Source organism: Scyliorhinus torazame, chromosome 7 (genome assembly GCF_047496885.1).
Source record: "Scyliorhinus torazame isolate Kashiwa2021f chromosome 7, sScyTor2.1, whole genome shotgun sequence".
Classification (NCBI taxonomy): domain Eukaryota; kingdom Metazoa; phylum Chordata; class Chondrichthyes; order Carcharhiniformes; family Scyliorhinidae; genus Scyliorhinus; species Scyliorhinus torazame.
In genome coordinates, this window is record NC_092713.1 from 67,409,149 (window position 1) to 67,431,204 (window position 22,056).

Below are 22,056 nucleotides of genomic sequence, written 5' to 3' on the forward strand. Positions count from 1 at the left end.
TAGATGTGATATAACAACAGAGGAAGTATACAACCCATAACAGCCAAGGTCCAATATGGCGGACAAACTTGGCTCAGTGTGGGTTGATCTCATCTTCCTCCTCCTGGCACTGTCCAATGAGTATTGACACCTTAACAGCAATATCCCCCTATATACCCTTTTTGGGGTACATTCAGCCATGATTGAATGGCTGAGCAAACTCGATGGGCCAAATCATAGAATCCCTACACGGCGGAAGGAGGCCACTCAGCTCATCGAGTCTGCATCTGCCCTTGGAAAGAGCACCCGACTTAGCCCACACCTCCACCCTATCCTCGGAACTCAGTAACCCCACCTAACTTTTTGGACAATTTAGCATGGCCAATCCACCTAACCTGTACTTTTTTGGGCTGTGGTAGAACCCGGGACCCTGGAGCTGTGAGGCGGCAGTGCTAACCACTGTGCCACTGTGCCACAGAATGACCTAATTCTGCTCCTATGTCTTATGGTCTTAAGAAAGGCTGATAGCTTATCAATTGGCAATCACTTATTGAAACTATTCTGACCGATGTACACCAGACAGGTATTAAACATGTCAGAGTGTTTACCATCTGTTTGAGGTCAACTTTTATGTTTCCATCATGTTGAAGGTCATATCCTGGTCCTTTCTAAACACTTGCATAGATAAGAGACGGTACAAGTCGCCATTCTAACAGCTTCGGTGCTACTTAGAAAATCCTATAAAATGCAGCAAGTACCTGCTTATTCAAGATTCCAATTTCTTATAGGAGAGGCTGTCGAAATGCACACAGGGAACCCCCCGCCCCCCCTCCATCCCCCTCACCCAAAAATGGAGTTAAGCCCCTTTTCCCCCATGCTTCATCACGTTTGGTGAATAAGCAGCCTACCCACTCTAGTCCGCCTTCTACTGGCCAGCGTATTATGGCAGTGGAGGCGGTTTTTGTTACAATATCACTTTAAGAGTGATGCCCCTTAAAGAAGCTTAACGTACAGATGAGCCAAGTACCTGGGTGTTATTATGGAGACCAGGAGCCACGGTCTCTCTCAGCATTGTGGTACCCTAGACAATAAGATACGTCCAGGCACTGCTCTACTGCTTGAGCTGATATAGCTGTAAATAAACCCCACCAGAGACACTCAAGCAAATAGAATCCATGTACCTCTTTTTTTAATGTATATATAACACAACAATATCATTATATGGTGTTACAGCAGTGACAGTTCTCTTTGAAGTGAAAAATCAGAACAATCTAAACAAACTTGAAGGCCAAAGGGAGAAAAAACAGACGAGGCTAAAGAGCACTCCAGAAATTCCTCCCATACAGAAAACAGACGAGAACAAGCATGGAAAATGGAAGAAACCAGGCTCACTTACTTCACATACTGTGAGTACATTTGGACTGGACAGGTCCAGGCAGGCAGCCAGCTGCCTCAGGATCACACTACTTAAAGTAAAAAGTAGTCACAGCAGAGCTGAGGACATGGGGTTAAATACAGAATCAAAAAGAGAAAAGGCACACCAAATACAGTGCTGAAGCTACAGTGCACAAAGTAAATGATAACGCAAGGGAAATAGCAAAGCACACAGTGGGAACACTGCTGGAGGCACATAAAACATTCATGCATACCAATAGTGCCAGAAAAGACTAAAGGACTACAGAAGGATAGATACTGAACCCCTCAGCGTGAACTAGAATGCCAGCGATGTTCTGTCCCAATTCAAACTTTTTAAACAAAGAATGCAGCTATGCTTCATGGACCAAGTCATTGCAAAACCAGACATACAGGCCATGAAAACACTGAAAACAATTGGCAATGGGTGGGAGAAGGCGGGGTTGGTTTATACAGAGTCAGTACATTTGGTTTATCTGAAGAGGAGCAGAAAGATCCGACAAAGAAATGGAAAGTGCCAGAGGATCAGCTTCACCATCTACAAGTGATGTCTTACAGGCAACAGCCACAGGAATCAATCGACCAATCCGTCATCTTAGGTGAATTGACCATGATAAATTGCCCCTTGGTGTCTGAGGATGTTCAGGTTAGGTGGGTTAGCCATGATCAATGCATGGGGTTGCGGGAATAGGGTAGAGGAGTGGGCCTGGGTGGAGTGCTCTTTGAGAGGGCTGGTACAGACCCGATGGGCCAAATGGCTTTCTTCTGCACTTTTGAGATTCTATGATTCAGCAGGTAACGAAGGAAGGGCAACAAATGCAACTTTTCAGAGACCGAATTGCCAAGATGAACAATGAAATTGGTGATTATCTCAACACCAATTGAAGTGTTCCAAAAAGACTTCCTGGAAAAAAGAAAGGGCACAGCATCGATGCGCTGCTGGAAGATGGCAGGATGGATGAAGCCATTGTGGCCGGACTGCAGCACGTGCAAACACTGGGTGCAGTTAACAGTGTTGACATGGCAGACAAGCCACAAGCTCTGTGGTGAGTGCCAATGATTCATGGCGGGAACTCCATTAGCATACATTGTGCTATCATTAGCAGGCGTCCACGCTTTATTATCCCCCACATTAGATAATTCCAAACCCCCGCTGCCATGATGTCACATCAGTTGTATTTACATCAGCTTTTGACAAATGGAGTCACCTTCAGAATTTCTTTTGAATAGTGTTAAAAGGTATGGTGGGAAAAGCCAGCAATGGAGCCAATGGGCAGCACGTCGCTTTTCCCATCCAAGTTGACAATTAGTCAAAAAAGCGGAAAATTCCACACTTTATCCTCAAACAAACCCCATACATTGAGTTACTTGATTAATTATATTTGTTGGTCAGAACATTTGGATTAGAGGGGGAAAAAAAATTCTGTTTTGGCATTAGGGTAGGAAGTGTTATCAACATTTGTTCTTAATGGACTTGGATTACACCATTTTTTACTGCGATTCTCCCGAATCCGTGTGATGGCCCGACGCCGGCGTAAAAAACGCCGCGAACCACTCCGGCGTCGGGCCGACCGGAAGTTGCGGAATTCTCTGAACTTACGGGGGCTAAGCCAGAAACCGACGGCCGCTCGGCTCATCGGGGCCCGGAGAATTGCCGGGGGTGCCGCTGCTAACGTCCCCCGACCGGCACGCTGTGATCCCCACTCCCGCCCGAAAATTAGCGCCGGAAAATACGGCAGCCGGTGTCGGAGCGGCGAGACGGGATTCAAGCCGCCCCCCCGGGGATTCTCTGACCCGGCGGGGGGGTCGGAGAATCCTGTATTTAAAGGATCGCACTGCTTAAAGTAAAAAGTAGTCAGAACAGAGGAAATGTGTTATTTGTTCACACTGAAATGTAAATTCTGGAGGCCCAGAGATGGACATTTGCCTTTAGTCTACATGACTCTAGTTACAGAGGTGGGGTGACAGAAGATGACTCACAGCGTAAGCCAATGGAAGAGGTGAATTTGGACTATTTCCAAATAAGGGATTTTGGAATAATAAAAAATGGAGATGAAAGTTGAAAAATTGGATTCTTTGTTGGCACAGTGTTAACACGGCTTCTGGGGTATGATTCTTCTGAACACAGTTCAACATCACTTCAAAGACGGGGTAGGGAAAGACAACACCTGTGCTGGCAACGCTCGAGGAATTCTAGAAACTTGAGGGATAAAAGACTTCACTGTTATTTATAAAATCTTGCTTAAAAAAATCTGCTTGGTTCATAAATACAAGTTGTCTGTACCAGATCCCTAGTGTTAGAAAATAAGAGTTTTTGCTTTGAGAGGGTCTGCGCAGGGGTTCTACAGGCGGTGGCAACCGTTCCTAGAATATCTCGCGGAGCGTTAGAGGAAGATCGGTCAGCAGCAGCAGCAACCCTGGGGTGGGGGGGGGGGGGGGGGGGGGGGGGGGGGGGGGAGGAGGAGGAGGGAGGGGGGAACGAGATTGTTTGAGGGGATGGACGAACGGGAGATGGCATGGAGGGTGGGGAGAAATGGCACGTGCGGCCAAGAGCCAGTGTATAAAGCTATGTAAATATACCATCTTGCCATGTATATATCTTGCTCAGGGTGATTTTGCGTTATTTTGTTACGGGGGTGGGGGCGGGAGTTATTGTTTGTAAGGGGAAAAAATTGTGTTGTTAAAAACCTTTAATAAAAATATTTTTTAAAAAAAAGAAAATAAGAGTTTGGAACTTATAAATTTTAATTCGAGATGTTTTATACCTCAAAACCCTAACATATTACAGCAGTTTGTCAGATTGTTACCATGGATGAGGGGCTCAGTTATGAGGAGAGATTGGAAAAGGTAGCACTGCTTCCTCGGAACAAAGAAAATTAAGAGGTAACCGAAGAAAGGTTTTCAAGGTGGCGAGAGGTTTTGATATAGTAGGTAAATAAAAACTATTGCCTCTGGCTAGTGGGTCAATAATCAGACACAATCAATTTAAAATCACTGGGAACCACAAAGAAATTAAGAAGGTTTTCTATTCACTCAGAGTCCGCAGGATTTGGAACGCTCTGGCCGGGATTCTTCCCTACCCGGCGGGGAATGCCTTTGGCGCCACGCCATCCGGGGCCGAAAGGACTTCGCCGAGCAGCGGAAGTCCGCGCATGCGCAGGAGCGTCAGCGGCTGCTGACGTCATCCCCGCGCATGCGCAGGGTGGGGTGTCTCTTACGCGTCGGCCATGGTGAAGGCTGTGGCCGAGGCGGAGGAAAAAGAGTGCCCCCACGGCATAGGCCCGCCCGCGGATTGGTGGGCCCTGATCGTGGGCCAGGCCACCGTGGGGGCACCCCCCGGGACCAGATCTCCCCGCGCCCCCCCCCCCCCCCCCCCAGGACCCCGGAGCCCGCCAGTAAGAGAGGTGGTTTGATTCTTGCCGGCGGGACAGGAATTCCAGCAGCAGGACTTCGGCTCATCGTGGGCCGGAGAATCGCCAGGGGGCCCGCCAACCGGCGCGGCGCTATTCCCGCCCCCGCCGAATATCCGGTGCCGGAGAATTCAGCAACTGGCAGGGGCGGGATTCAAGCCAGCCCCCGGCGATTCTCCGACCCGGCGGGGGGTCGGAGAATCCCGCCCTCTATCTAAAAATGAGGTAGATTCCAAAAATAGCAAAAAACTTACCTGTTGAGTTACAGTAATCCACGAGTGTATGTCCTTTGGTTCTGACTGCGGCCTAATAAATGGCCCAATACAAAACAGGAATTATTTAGACAAAAGGAATTGTTGCTCTTTCTAGCTTTAGTCTATTTGCTCTGTTTACCTTTGCTCATGAGTCGCCAGGTATCTTTATAATACCGCCACGTGGTTCAAGTTCAAGTTATGATTAATAACACAGCACACCGCTTAGTAAGGATTAAAACAACGGTCATTTATTATATACAACAAGCAATATTAATACCCTAATACTACTTTCTATATAACAAACCTATCACTACTGGCCAATACTTAACTTAGGAAGAGCCCACCAGGTCAGGGAAACGAATGGCTTGTCCAATCAAATCTGGCCCGCGGGATTCAAAAGGCTGCTACAGGTCGGTGGCTAGGTGTCTCTACCGGATAACGATCGTTGGATTCAAACTTACGATACACGGTGGCTGGTCTTGCGAAGGTCTCGAGCAGGCGAAGATGAGAGAGAGAGAGATCTGAACTTGGACCTTTACTTTTATAGGGCCCAGGGGCTTCCCGCCTCCCGGGGCGGCCCTTGACCCTGAGTCCCAAGTGATTGGATTCTGTCCCCAGTCTCTGGGGTCGATGTGTCCAATGGTGAGGCGATTCCTCGATCGGGGGGTGGTCGCTCACCTGTCTTTGTTTCGGCCACTGCAGGCGCCGACAGGTCTGGCCCGGTATTCAATTGCTAATATGTTACAATTGTTCCCGGGGATAGCCGATTTAGCTGTGGATGTCTGAGTAGATTAGGTGTAAACAGTCCTGAATGCAACTGCGGATACCTGGGTTGATGGGCTGTTGATAGACCTGAGTTTCGATCTGGGCTACGTTCCCAGAGCTGAATATGCAAACCTGTCTGCAGCTGCCTGCTTGTGTCTTCTTGGCTGCTTTTCCCAGCAGTCTTTCGGGTTAGCCATTTTAAACTGGGTTTTGGCCAGATTAATCGGAACGCAGCCATTTTACATGGCTACAGAATGCAATTAGGAAACACCAAAGAAAGAAGTACCAGAAAAAGACAATTTGAGGGATGCAATTCAAAAATCATGCAGACACTGCAAGAAATGGCAGAGCAAAAGAAGAGAGGCAACAGCAGCAAAATACATATTACAACCTGCTATGTTTTATTGACTATAGCAACTAGGCAGGAAGAATACAGTACAGATTGGGAAAAAGACAAAGATAGAAAACAGCAATAGAACAAACAAACATTTTTCCTTACACGTGTTTGCAAGATTTTTGCTGTAAACGCTTGTTCCTAGGATCAATATGTCTTAATTTAATTGTTTGCAAATCGGTACATGTTTTTTCAAATAGTACGCGTTTTTTCAAAAGGAAAATGAATTTGTAAAAAGGGGGGAAAAAAATCCTTGCTTTGGCCTTGAGTTGACTGTATTTGGAATTGATTGCAATTCTCCAAGGAGGCACCATTAGCAAGAGGGATAATTTCTCTCTTTTTGTCAAGGAAAGGGTTGGATGTAGTGGCCATATTTGGGAAAACGGTCATTACATCTGCTATTTAGAAACAAACCCAACAGTTTTCTAATGATTTCCTCGCTTGGCAGGCACGCTGGATAATTGCCAGAATAAACATTCTGGTGGCTGCTGACTCAAGTCTTTTAAGAAATTATAACATGTATGACTTCCAGATTTTAATACTGAGAAAACAGTTTCAAATGAGGCTGAATTAAAGCTATAGCATCCAAAATCATTTGGTAACAAATTTGAAAAGAAGCTTAAGAGTTTAATAAAGTGATCTCTATTACTGAACCATTTTAGTTGACTCTTCAAAATAGTTTTTTTGATTAAAAACACCAGCAACAATTATTAACTCTGTGTCAAGTATGAATTTCCACCATTTAAATTATGTGGCATGGTAGCACAGTGGTTAGCACTATTGCTGAACAGCGCCAGGGTCCCAGGTTCGATTCCCAGCTTGGGTCACTGCCTGTGCGGAGTCTGCACATTCTCCCCGTGTCTGCGTGGGTTTCCTCCGGGTGCTTCGGTTTCCTCCCACAAGTCCCGAAAGATGTGCAATTTGGCCATTCTGAATTCTCCCTCTGTGTACCCGAACAAACGCCGGAATGTGGCGACTAGGGGCTTTGCACAGTAACTCCATGCAGTGTTAATGTTAGCCTACTTGTGATAATAAAGATCATTATTATTACAATGTCATTGATAAACTGGTGATGTGTATTTTTACTATTCTCTTCAGCCTTTGATATTATTCATAATGTTGGTGAGATCCTTTACCATCAAATATTCCAGCTAACATATTGGCTCACAGTTTAGCCCATTAATGGTCCTGATCTTTTCTTCCTCTGTGTTTCATTGTTGTTTTGTTAGAATGGAATGGTTCGACCATCCCACTCATGTTACAGAGCATATAACCAGATTCTTGAGTTTGCCCACAAATTATTTTACTTTTTATAGATACTTTCATTTTGAGTTTGATGGCTGGGGTTTTGTGGAGGAGACAGGAAGGTTGCATTGGACACTTCCTGACTCAGCATACCCCTTTAAAAGGGCCCTTGCTGGCCATATTTTCACTCTGGGGAGGTGGGGAATGGGACAGAGTCTGGCTCTTTGCCTATGAATGCAGACCCAAGATGTCAATGGAGGCTGACAGATAGCGAGGCCAGCAGGCTGGAACCGCAACCTCCATTTACTGGTACATCAACCAGTTTCAATCTTGAATGTTAAACCCTCAAATATTCATCCCAAACCTCCTTGATCCTCCACCCATCCCCCATTCCCCCTCCTATCCCATTACTTCGTTATATCATCCATGCTTCCAGTGCCATCCTCCGTAGCAACGCACTCAATATCCACTGTGGGCAAACCTTGGGTTTTAAATGGATATTTAAAACAAACAAACTTGTGATAATCTAATCTCATTCAAACAAACCATACTGAAAATAATTCTCCTTAAAAAAGCCATTTCAAAATAATTAAATCCCGTTAAGTGGCCAATCTGTTGTTAAAACAAGCATCTATCTAATTAACCCCATCAAAGACAACTAATCCTTTAATAGCCTCTTAATAATATCAATACAAACTGCTTATATAAGTGGCTTTGGCCTGGACTGCACTTGTAAACCTGTCCAAATTAGTGAATTAATAACTAAACATCTGTTGACACACTCTAAAAATCATTAATTCAAATGTTTTATATTAATATATCATGTTCGAGTCTTTGTATTTGCTTGTGACACACATCAGCCAGTCATGAACAAAATAGAACAGTAAAAATATCATTGATCTTTTACTCAGACTTCATCACCATTACAAAGTGAAGAGCCCAACAGAGTTCATTGTACATTGGGTAACAACGGCTCCTTCACTCAAATGTAGTGGTTTCTGGTACAGCGAGGTTTCAGCCACCTTATGAAGCTTTTTGGTTGCCATGGGAACCTGGGCCAGGATTCTCCCGTACCCGGCGGGGCGGGGGGTCCCGGCGGGGTGGAGTGGCGTGAACCACTCCGGCATCGGGCCGCCCCAAAGGTGCGGATTTCTCCGCACCTTTGGGGGTCAAGCCCTCACCGTGAGAGGCTAGGCGCGCGCCGGAGTGGTTTCCTCTCCACCGGCTGGCGTGGAAGGCCTTTGGCACCACACCAGCTGGGGCCGAAAGTACTTAGCCGGCCGGCGGATGTCCGCGCATGTGCGGGAGCGTCAGCGGCTGCTGATGTCATCCCCACGCATGCGCAGGGGGGGGGGGTGTCTCTTACGCGTCGGCCATGGTGAAGGCTGTGGCCGAGGCGGAGGGAAAAGAGTGCCCCCACGACACAGGCCCACTCGCAGATCAGTGGGCCCCGATCGCGTGCCAGGCCACCGTGGGGGCACCCCCGGGGCCAGATCGACCCGCGTCTCCCCCAGAACCCGGGAGCCCGCCCGCGCCACCTAGTCCCGCCGGTAAGAGAGGTGGTTTGATTCTCACCGGTGGGACAGGCATTCCAGCAGCGGGACTTCAGCCCATCGCGGGCCAGAGAATCGCTGGGGGGGGGCCCGCCGACCGGCGCACCGCGATTCCTGCCCCTGCCGAATATCCGGTGCCGGAAAATTCGGCAACCAGAGGGGGCGGGATTCATGCCAGCCCCCGACGATTCTCCGACCCGGCGGGGGGTCAGGGAAGCCCGCCCCTGATACTGGATGGCTAATCATTGGGAGCTATCCCCTTCATTTTACATTTCCAATGAGTAGATACATGGACTAGTCACATGGCCTCACTCGTTTATTAAATGGCTGTTGCCCAACTTTTCCACCAATGTTTTGTATCTGTCCAATTCAGATATTCAACCAGCTCTTTAATTAAAGTTTACCCAGATCTCTTTATTTATGAGTAGAACAAAGTGGGACACAGATATAATGCAACACATTTTATTAAATATAGATAACCCACAAATTACCCACAATACGTACAAGAAACACCCAGGATTTGACTATACTACCCGTAAAGGTGGTTTGGTAAGCTGCAGGTCCGATCCCCGAGTCCTTCTGGTTCCTCTTTGTAAAGGTGATTCTCACTGGCTGTTCCTTGCTGGCTTCCTTCCTTCTGGTCTGGTCAAGGTCACCTCACACACCAAGCTTCGAGTCTTTTGCTTTGAGTCTTTTGCTCCCAGTCTCTGCTCCCAGTCCCTTCTACCCAGCTGTCCGGAATGCCTACTTTTTTATCCCCCTGTCGCAACCCACCTCCTTTCTCCACATGCCCTTGGCCTTCAGCCTATGGAGTCTCAGGAGGCAGGATTCCAGTGCCCAATGGTCTGGTTGATGACCTGTTGACAGCGCACCTGAGCCCGCCCTGGGAGGAGCGATGATTGCTTGATGGGTTATCATCACCTGTGGACAATCAGCCAATGAATCTTAACTAGAAGCAACAATCACTTGATGGGTTATCAGCTCCTGTGGACAATAGGCCAAAGCATCTCCAGTAGGAACGACAATCACTTGATGGGATATCAGGAACCGTGGACAATAGGTAAACGCATCTACAGTAAGAGCGACAATCACGTGATGGGATATCAGCAACTGTGGACAATAGGCCAGTGAATCTCCAGTAGGAACGACAATCACTTGATGGGTTATCAGGAACCGTGGACAATAGGCAAACGCATCACCAGTAAGAGCGACAATCACTTGATGGGTTATCAGGACCTGTGGACAATAGGCCAAAGCATCTCCAGTAGGAACGACAATCACTTGATGGGATAGCAAAAACTGTGGACAATAGGCAAACGCATCTCCAGTAAAAGCGACAATCACTTGATGGGATAGCAGAAACTGTGGACAATAGGCAAACGCATCTCCAGTAAGAACGACAATCACTTGATGGGATAGCAGAAACTGTGGACGATAGGCAAACGCATCTGCAGTAAAAGCGACAATCACTTGATGGGATAGCAGTAACTGTGGACAATAGGCAAACGCATCTCCAGTAAAAGCGACAATCACTTGATGGGATAGCAGAAACTGTGGACAATAGGCAAACGCATCTCCAGTAAGAGCGACAATTACTTGATGGGATATCAGGAACCGTGGACAATAGGCCAGTGAATCTCAAGTAGCAACATTACTTATTTGATGGGTTATTCAGGGACCGCTTTAGACAGGCCCCAGCAGCTTGAATTCTGTATATTCGGATTCTGCAAGCTTCTACAGACTGTTTTTTAAAGTGCCCAATTCTTTAATTTAAGATATCTAATTTAATCGGCCTTAAAACTAGGCCCTAATTATATTACTACAAATGAAATGCACTCATCTGAAAACCATTGTTAAGTTTGTGCTGCATATTTAATTAATAGTGTGAAACTGTGCAGCTGATTGCTAATTGTCATAGTCAAAGTGATATCTAGAACTCTTTGTCCTTCGCGCCAATTTTCATCCTTTCTTTTCCCCTCTGCAGGCGGTGGGAATCTTCTACTATCTTACTCAAGTGGTCATTTTTCATGTGCAAGCGGTTTCATCAACTGCAAGAGGGCATCATTGCAAAACCTGGTTCTGCTGTCACCTCACGTCTATATCTGCAAGGGCTATTGAAAGCAGTCAGGAGCTGGACACCCGACTGATTTCCCCTAAATAACCCAGAGTATCTCCATTGCTGCCATTTCTAAGATCAGCTAGGGAACTCAGTAAAGAACTTGCATTTTTATACAACCGTTAATGTAACAAAGTATCCCAAGGCATTCATAGGTGGTCAGACTCAAATAGAAGGAAATTTAGACAATGGGGTTAAAGGTCAAGTTTAAGTATGTTTTAAGGATGCCTTTGAAGTTAGAAAGAGACACAGTAAATCAGGCCATAATAAGGGATAATTATGGTGAAGAGTTATTCTCCTACGAATGAAAGCGTAAAAAGTTAGAAAAGGTTCATTTTTAAAGATAAAATACACATCACATCTCATGGCTATGGGCGTCTGCATGAAGGCATTTGCCTCTTCCTCTTCAATAAGAGAGATCCACACCCAAAGTCAAAGAGCAAAATGCTTTTTTTGTAAACTACCAGGAAGGTTACCACAGTGTAATATCTGATAACATGTGTTTAAGCTGGTAGACCTAAACCACAATCAATTTAAATCTTTACAAAGTTAACCCAACCCACAAACAGCATTGTAATATAAAAACACAGTCTTGAAACAAGGAAATTTTGACCATCACGAGCTCTCACAACCTGGTTTCCCTAGAATTGACATGGGACCGACATTGCCTACAAATAAAGCTATATGAGCTTGCTTCGAAATCAAAGAGGGCTGTATCTAACCAGAAATTAACAATGATATACACCTTATTGAAGACATAAAAAGGTTGAAAGTAATTAAGATTAAGCTAGCCCCATCCCCTTCCCACAAATAATAAATGAGTTATGCAGCCTCAAGAAATATAATTATAAATAGTGCCTATAAATACTGAGACCACACACTGGAATTTTTGATTCACTGAATTTCTTCCAGCATCTCCACAGTCACGATTTCTCCGTCAGCGAGATCCTCCGCTTCACCGGCAGTGCACTGACGCCTACGGGTTCACCGAGGGCGTGGGGGTGCCCACAATGGGAAACCTCTTCGGCCGGCTGCCGGGATGGAGGATCCCGCTGCCGGCGGGGGGCGCACTGCACCAGAAAACGGATGCGGCGGCATGGGGATGATAATTATCTCCCTAAGTGGGACAGAGTCATCTTGCAAACTCTGTCGTCTTCACTGAGGGGTTAAGATAAATAATAATAATGTTTTTATTGTCACAAGTAGGCTTACATTAACACCGCAATGAAAAGCCCCTAGTTGCTACATTCCGGCGCCTGTTCGGGTACACAGAGGGAAAATTCAGAATTCTCAGCCGGTTTGGGAATTTAACCCGCGCTGTTGGCCTAACTTTATAAATGAGGAACAGCCTCCTTCAGATATTTTACTGTGACAATTTAATTTAAAAACTGGATTCTCTACTAGAAATAAGATTGTGTTTCCTCTTTTCCTCGAGTTTTTAACGTTGCGATGGACTGTATATTTCATGCCTGATTCTTCAAGAAACATCCACATGATTTAACATTAATATTGTCTCACATAGTCTTCTGTATCGCTGAGGTGTGAACCTGATTCTGTACCTTTTGTGGGGGGCAGTACAATACTGAGGAAGTATTCCTGGACCCTAATCATATCCAGGATATTATAATCTGACTGAAAACTGTTAAAAAGGCTATCCGCAGGGCTCCTTTTCTTTGGGAAGAGATAGATCAGTCTGGGAGATTTTCACAGTAACTTCTTGCAATGTTAATATAAGCCTACTTGTGACACTAATAAAGAATATTATTATCATATTTAGGCTCTTTTTCAACCTAAACTTGAAGGGTAATCATCTGAGAGGTATGCCTGATCTGGGATTTTCCAGAGAAGGGGCTAGGGGATAGTCAAATGGGCAAAGAAGCAGCAATAGAATTTCACCCTGAAATGTGTGAAGTGATACACTTTGAAAGGAGTAATGTGACAAGGAAGTATTCAATGAATGACATAACACTGGTAAGTTCTATGTGTTTATCGTTAGATCTCTGGAGGCAAAAGGGCAGGTTAATAGGGTGGTGAAAAAGACATATGGAACACTTGCCTTTATCAATTGTGGCATAGACTATAAAAGCAAGGAAGTAATGTTGGAGTTGTATAGAACTTTGATGAGGCCACAGCTGGAGTACTATGTGCAGTTCTCGTCGTCACGTTATAGGAAGGATGTGATTGCATTGAAGAGGGTGCAGCGGTGATTCACCAGGATGTTGCCTGGGGTGGAACATTTAAGTTATAAAGAGAGTGGGCAGCACGGTAGCACAAATGGCTAGCACTGTGGCTTCACAGCGCCAGGGTCCCAGGTTCGATTCCCTGCTGGGTCACTGTCTGTGTGGAGTCTGCACGTTCTCCCCGTGTGTGCGTGGGTTTCCTCCGGGTGCTCCGGTTTCCTCCCACAGTCCAAAGACGTGCAGGTTAGGTGGATTGGCCATGCTAAATTACCCTTAGTGTCCATAAAGGTTAGGAGGGGTTATTGGGTTACGGGGATAGGGTGGAAGTGAGGGCTTAAGTTGGTCGGTGCAGACTCAATGGGCTGAATGGTCTCCTTCTACACTGTATGTTCCATGTTCTATGAGAGGTTGGACAGGCTTGGGTTGTTTTTACTGGAGCAGAAAAGACTGAGGGACGACCTGATCGAGGAGTACAAGATTCTGAGGGGCATGGAGAATGTGGAGCAGCTATTCCCTTTAGTTGAAGGGTCAGTTATGAGGGGACACATGTTCAAGGTGAGGGGCAGGAGGTTTAGGGGGGATTTGAAGAAAAACATCTTTACCCAGAGGGTAGTGAGAATGGTCTGGAATGCACTGCCTGAGAAGGTGGTGAGGCAGATTGCCTCACATCCTTTAAAAAGTACCTGGATGAGCACATGGCACATCAAAACATTTAAAAATATTTTAAAGTAACCAATAATTTTTTCCCAATTAAAGGGCAATTTAACGTGGCTAATTCAACTACCCTGCACATCTTTGGGTTGAAGGGGTGAGACCCACGCAGGCACGGGGAGAATGTACAAACTCCACACGGACAGTGATCCGGGCTGGAATCGGCACGTCATAACATTCAAGGCTATGGACCAAATGTTGGCAAATGGGATCAGGTAGACAGGTCAGGTGTCTTTCATGGGTTGGTGCAGACTCGATGGGCCAAAGGGCCTCTTCTGCCCCTCTGTATTATTCTGTGATTTTATAATCCATCACGTATTGATCAATGAAAAATGTTGCAAGAAGGTAGCACTGGAGACGTTTCCATAGCTTAACAGGAGTGAGGCTAGAATCATAGGTAAGAATGCAAATTTTGTAATCAATGGATTTAGCCAAAGAAGGGCAGAGATTATTGGTGAATGGGACTTAATGTGGAATAGATTTGAATGGTGATATTCTTAAGAGTTATTGTTCATGTACAGTGGATTTCAGAGAGCTAGGAGTGGTTGCTAGAGAAATAACAACTGAAGGTGTTGAAAGGCATGGATGAGGATTTCATCGAGAGAGAGCAGTTTTCAAACCCAGGGGTTGTTGTTCCTGAATTCCAAATGAGCTCTTAGATAAGCTCCCTCAACCACTTTAAAAACAAGAATTGCCATCTTTCATCACTTTTGGGATCTTATAAATCAAGAATTTTCTGACCCAAACAGATATTGGCCTTAGACGGCCAAGATTTATTCCCTTTATTATATTTTGGCAGCAGTTCCCCGTCTTTATGGAACAAAATTCCTCATCAAACAGAAACTTACTTCTGACTAGATTTTGATTTGATGATTTTTTAAAAATAAGACCATAAGACCATAAGACATAGGAGCGGAAGTAAGGCCATTCGGCCCATCGAGTCCACTCCACCATTCAATCATGGTTGATTTCAACTCCATTTACCCGCTCTCGCTCCATAGCCCTTAATTCCTCGAGAAATCAAGAATTTATCAACTTCTGTCTTAAAGACACTCAACGTCCCGGCCTCCACTGCCCTCTGTGGCAATGAATTCCATAGACCCATCACTCTCTGGCTGAAGAAATTTCTCCTCAGCTCTGTTCTAAAGTGACTCCCTTTTACTCTAAGGCTGTGCCCCCGGGTCCTAGTCTCCCCTGCTAATGGAAACAACTTCCCTACGTCCACCCTGTCTAAGCCATTCATTATCTTGTAAGTTTCTATTAAATCTCCCCTCAACCTCCTAAACTCCAATGAATATAATCCCAGGATCCTCAGATGTTCATCGGATGTTAGGCCTACCATTCCTGGGATCATCCGTGTGAATCTCCGCTGGACCCGCTCCAGTGCCAGTATGTCCTTCCTGAGGTGTGGGGCCCAAAATTGCTCACAGTATTCTAAATGGGACCTAACTAGTGCTTTATAAAGCTTCAGAAGTACATCCCTGCTTTTATATTCCAAGCCTCTTGAGAAAAATGACAACATTGCATTTGCTTTCTTAATTACGGACTCAACCTGCAAGTTTACCTTTAGAGAATCCTGGACTAGGACTCCCAAGTCCCTTTGCACTTCAGCATTATGAATTTTGTCACCGTTTAGAAAATAGTCCATGCCTCTATTTTTTTTTCCAAAGTGCAAGACCTCGCACTTGCCCACGTTGAATTTCATCAGCCATTTCTTGGACCATTCTCCTAAACTGACTAAATCTTTCTGCAGCCTCCCCACCTCCTCAATACTACCTGCCCCTCCACCTATCTTTGTATCATCGGCAAACTTAGCCAGAATGCCCCCAGTCCTGTCATCTAGATCGTTAATATATAAAGAGAACAGCTGTGGCCCCAACACTGAACCCTGCGGGACACCACTCGTCACCGGTTGCCATTCCGAAAAAGAACCTTTTATCCCAACTCTCTGCCTTCTGCCTGACAAATAAGTTGTTTATAAATCCCTATTGCCACCCCCCCCCCCCCCCCCCGCCGCCCCGCCACATTCTCAATCTAATGGATCTCCCCCCAAAATGAAGATCATTAGGTGATGTGCAAGAGTGTAAATTGATCCTTGCAATTTATATAACTTCCCTCAGTGTTTGACCTCTGACGGCTTCTAAAGCAGTACAGTCGAGATTAGAATTATATTGCCTGCAAACTAACAACATGTTATACCATCACAAATATTACCCTGCAGTCATTGTTGTTTTACTTAACCATACAAAAAGTAGATTGGAGAGATATAATGTAGAACCTTTAAATAAGGTTCAGATTTGAATGACAAAACTAATTCCTCCATGATCCCCAGAGTAAATCACCAGAATGACCAGGTTGCCTCAGTGTTAGTATTTCCCTTTCGCAAGTCACCATCCAATCTCACTTTTTGCTAGCTTTGCTCTATCCTGCACCCTGCTGCCTTTGAGGAGAATTGCAGTGTGCTGTGTGTATCACTTCACTCAAAACAGATTGCTGAATTCAAAAAGCTATGGGATCATCTGTAGCTTGTAGGAAGATTAATCCTAATGCACACTCAAATACTTATTCCAAAACACAAGGAGAATGAGAACAAAACAGCAATAACCAGGTTGGATTACCTGGTTTAAGAAAATCTGCTGCACCAGCTGAATGGTTTTAAAGACATATTCACGATGCTATGTCACTTTATGTTGGGAAGGACCAGCAGCATCTCTTCTGAGATGAGTACTCCATATGTGAACAAAATCAAAATGACAAAGAGTTTTTTTTCTTAAACAATTCACTGACTCGCCATCAAATTCACCTGCTGTGAGGCGGGTGGGTGGCGTGATGTGTCCTATTTGCCAAAGCCAGTGCAGTTAGTAGTTGAATCCGATGGACAATAGGATCATGCAGCATCCCATTCACTGAGGAGACAGTTTGAAGCTCAGGCCTCGCAAAATCCAGCCAAAACCTATCCGCTTATTCATTGGAAACCAGATCATTTTATTCATCAAGGTCACTAATAACATTTGATGTGAATTTTCTCTTACTTTAATCCCAACGTTGTCACCAAAATCTGTTCCATGAGAGGAACTTGGAAAAGGAGCCCGACATCAAGATGGCTCAATCACATGTTTAATGGCATCGCCATGCACTGACTGTGCTCATGACATGAACGCATTAAAAAAAGTAAAGGGAAAGCAGTTTCATGAACTATTTACAGATGCACAAACAATAAAACGTCATAAGCAAGTAGACAAATCTCCATGAATACTCACACCTGCCAGAATAACAACTGACCTTTTTTCTCTTTGAACTATATCCATAAATCAAATCTGCAAATTGATGGATTTCCTCTGTGTCTGCTCTGCTGGGAGCTTCAGCGGAGTAGTTAATTGGAGAATGGGTCTCATAACATTAAGGGATAAATCCAATAATTTTGTTGCTGCACAATCACCCTCCCAGTTAGTGTGAAAAAACAAATATGGCAGCCCTGGATAATGAAACAGACATATCCTGTATCATAGGGTTTCTGTACATGCTTGTAGATCCTTGCTTTCTTAATTTAAATTTTTTTTTTTTCAATTAAGGGGCATTTTAGCGTGGCCAATCCATCTTTGGGTTGTGGGGGTGAGAGCCAGGCAGACAGGGGGAGAATGTGCAAACTCCACATGAACGGTGACCCGGGGCCGGGATGAAACCTGGGTCCTCAGCACCGTGAGGCAGCAGTGCTAACCACTGGGCACCGTGCTACCCCTTTGTAGATCCCTTCTGATGACTTATTGAACAGAATCAGGATCCTGTTCAATGCATGATATCACAGACAAAGTAGTGACTCTAAGGATGACATGTAAATTGTAGATGCTGGCTGCTCTTATTACACAAAGACAGAGGCAGGCCATTCAACACAAACTATCTGTGCCAGCCTTTCTGCTCTACACAAATCTCTTTCCATCCCTTCTCATCTCATCCTATCAGCTTACCATTCTATTCCTTTTGCCTTTATCTGTTTATCCAACTGCATTTGAAAGCATCTATATGATTTGCTTGAACTACTCCTTGTGGTAGCATGGTCCACATTTAGCACTCTCCTGGTTGTCATGATATTCATATAAACATATCATGGTGCAATCACACACACACTGATGGACAGATCAACGGACCAATCAACACACACGCAACATTACAGCCAATCACCAGTGAGAGCACACGCACTATAAAACAGGGAACACTACAGTTCCCGCTCATTCCAGCAGGAGATAGCTCAGCAAGCCACAGAGCTCACAGCGTGCCACTCAGACATACACCATGTGCTGAGTGCCTCTCTAAGATAGTGTGAGGGCTGGGTCCACAGGTTAACGGGTAAAGTACGAACCACAGCCATGAGTTAACAGATGTTGTTATCAAGAGTAATAAAACAGAGTTGTACCATCTACAACCGTGTTGGTTCGTTTGTATAGCGGAACACCCAATACAACACTGGTGAAGATGTTTCTCTGGAACTCCCTTACATGCACTGCCTAGTGATAGTTTCAGGGATCTCAAGAGAATCTTCGGCGAATGTATGTTACACCCAATTTGTGAAGCTATCCATTTCAGCTACTTAATTTGTTTGCAGTCCTCTTATGTTTCCTCCAGTATGATATCTAAACCATTCAGATATAGTTTGTATTCATCAATGATTACAATACAGCAAAAACAAACAAAGAAATAATTTGTACATGCATAATGTGCCTTTATTCAATGTACATTTCAGATTTTCTGTGACATCCAAACATCGAAACATTGAAAATAGCTGCAGCAACTCAATAGCCTAATCCTACTTTCACCCATATCTTTTGATCCCCTTCGCCCCAAGTACAAAATCTGACTGCTTCTTCAAAACATACAGGGCTGGATTCTCCGCAGCCCTGCGCCAAAGTCACGTTTGGCACGGGGGCGGAGGATCCACATTTACGACAGAATCGGGCCTGGGGCCGCTCGCCCGTGAATTACACGGTGCGAGGGGGGGGGCATTGCCAGAGGCCCTCCCAGCGATGCTCCGGTCCCGACCGGCCAAATTCCCGACGGCGTGATTCTAACCACACCTGGCCCATGGCGGCTGCGGACTCAGTCTGCGGCTGCCCTGGTGAAGGGCGGGGGGATCAAGTACCGGGGGGGGGGGGGCCTTATGAGCGGCCGGGGTGGCGATCGGGTGGGTTACATTGAGTGGCGCGGGGCAGATCGTTGGGTCATTCTTTGTTGGTCCAGGTCAGCCGGCTGAATCCGCCATTGCGTTCGGTGTGGCCGCTGCAGGCCGCCGCCGTGTGCATGCGCCGACTCCCAACCGGAGGTGCGGGGGCCCGTATCCGCAGCTGAAGCTGCGAGAAGCACTCTGGGGCTCTGCTAGCCCCTTCAGGGTATGTGAACAGCTGTAAATGTTTTTAAGCAAACTGTGGCGTGAAACGCCAGCGTTTTTACACCGGCGTGGGGACATAGCCCCATTTTTGGAGAATCCAGCCCACAATGTTTTGGCCTTAACTTTTTCCTCATTTGTGAAGACAGAACCAAAGTATGTATTTAGTTGCTCAGCCATTTCTCTTACCCTTATTTTACATTCCCCTGTTTCTGCCAATTGTCTTCACTGATCTCTTTCCCGTTACATATCTATAGAAACTTTTACAATCAGATTTTATGTTCCCTGCAAGCTTACTCTCATACTCTATTTTCTCCTTAATCACTCCCTTGGTCCTCCTTTGCTGAATTCTAAACTGCTCCCAATCCTTAGACCTGTTGTTTTTCATGGCCAGTTTGTAAGATTCTTCCCTGGATCGAATAATATCTCCAATTTCCCTTGTAAGCCCTGGATTGGCCACCTTTCCCATTTTACATTTTTGCTAGACAGGAATAAACAATTATTGTAGTTCCCCCATACACTCCTGGAATGTTTGCCATTGCCTATCTGCTGTCATCCCTTTAAGTAACGTTCCCCAATTGATCATAGCCACCTCACACCTTATATTATCGTAGTTTCCTTTATTAAGTTTCAGCACCCTAGTCTCAGAATCAACTACTTCACTCTCCATCTTGATGAAAAATTCTATCCTACTGTGATCACTCATCCCCAAGGGGTCTCACACAACTACATTGCCATTAATTCTGCTCTCAATACACAGAACCCAGTCTAGGATGGCCTGTTCTCTCATTGGTCCCTCAATGTATTGGTACAGAGAACCATCCCAGGAATTCCTCCTCTATGGTACTGTGGCTAATTTGATTTACCCAATCTATATACAGATTAAAATTGCCCATAATTACAGATGTTCCTCTATCACATGCGTCTCTAACTTCCTGTTGAATGCCATTCCCAACATCACCACTGCAGTTTGGAGTCTATATACGATGCCCACTAATGTTTTTTGCCCCTTGGTGTTTCTCAGCTCTACCCATACAGGTTCCACATTGTCAGACCTAATATCCTTCCCCACTATTATGTTGATTCCCTTTAACCAGCATTGCAACTTCACCACCTTTTCTTTTTTGTCTGTCCTTCCTAAATATTGAATACCACTGGACATTCAGTGCCCATCGATGGGCACCCTGCAGCCGTGTCTCTGTATTCATGATTCTATCATACCTGCTTCCATCTATTTGTCCGATTAGTTCATCCGTGTTTTTGCAAATGCTCCGTGTGTTAAAGCACAGTGCCTTTAAGCTTGTCTTTTTAACATTACTTGTGGCCGTTTGAATTTAGCCCTTGGTTTCTCTGCCTATAATTTTTCTTTCTGTCAATTTTGTTTTTGTCCTTGTTTCCTCCTCCTCTGACTCCATCCATAAGTTCCCACCCCCCTGCCCTTTTAGTTTAAACCCTCCCCAGCCACTCTAGTAAATGTACCCCCGAGGGAGTTTCAAATTCATTGGTTTGAGTTTGAGTTTGAAATTGTTAAATTTTATTCAGGATCACAACCAAACAATTCAGACAGCTTATACGTCAATGTTTACAAAAACAACATGAATACAATTCATACATATTTAATATGCCAGCACTGTCAGTACTGGTCAACATTGTCACAGGATTTGTGGCTGTGACAGGCACAGTTGCAGTGAAGACCTGTTTTCAAGCAGGAACATCATATTGATAAGTAATTACTCCTGCAGTGACATCTCTGGAAGCCTTGCCTATCGCAAATACTTTGAACATGTACAATTGCACGAAGGCTGAGTTGTTTCGGTGGAATATCTTCTGCACTCAGTACACTGTACTGAACAAATTCAAACTGATTCTTAGCAAGTTTGCCTTTCGCAATCCCCTTAGCTGTTCCAATTATGCAGCCAGTCCCCCATCTGCTGCCAACACCGCAGCTATAACATTTGCTGTGGTCAAATGCTGACACCAAAAGCCCAAAGTGACCTTGTGCTGTGTGCCACCAACTGCCTGGCTTGCTGTGTAATACCCTGATAAGCCACCTTCCTGGCACATCTGGCAGGATGAAATTCTTCATCAGATTTAAGGTTAACTGTAGTGGATGATCCAGTGGTCAGCTCAGGGTCATTGTACCCTGTGCCAGGACACTGGCCGGGCATGTCCCTCTCTTCCCAAGGGCTTTACTTGCCTTTGTGCCCCCAGAGAGGAATCCCCTTGACTGATTCCCATTTTTCCAAACCTGTTGTAAACCTCGTCGCGTGACGTCATGTTGGCGAGGTTTGAACATTCAGTGAGAAGGGAATCATGTGATGTGGGGGCTTGGTAATCAGATTAAAATGTGTGTAAATCTGTGAAGTGAGGTTCTTGCCCTTTGTGGGTTTGAACCTCATTATTGCTCTGGCGAGAGGCTTGGAAAATCGAGAAATGAGTTCTCGTCGATGAGAATTCCGTTTCCCAATTCTCGAGAGATTTTGCTACCGCGTTGTCATTCTCACTGACAGTGGACACGGGCACAAAATCATCCTCAGAGAGAGAAAGAGAGGCAAAGATAAAAACCTGTAACATATCTTCCCTATAGAAACAGTGGGTGCCTTGTGGTAATGTTATTTGAATTTTTATAGATTAAATACCTTTAGGGACTGTTGCCTAA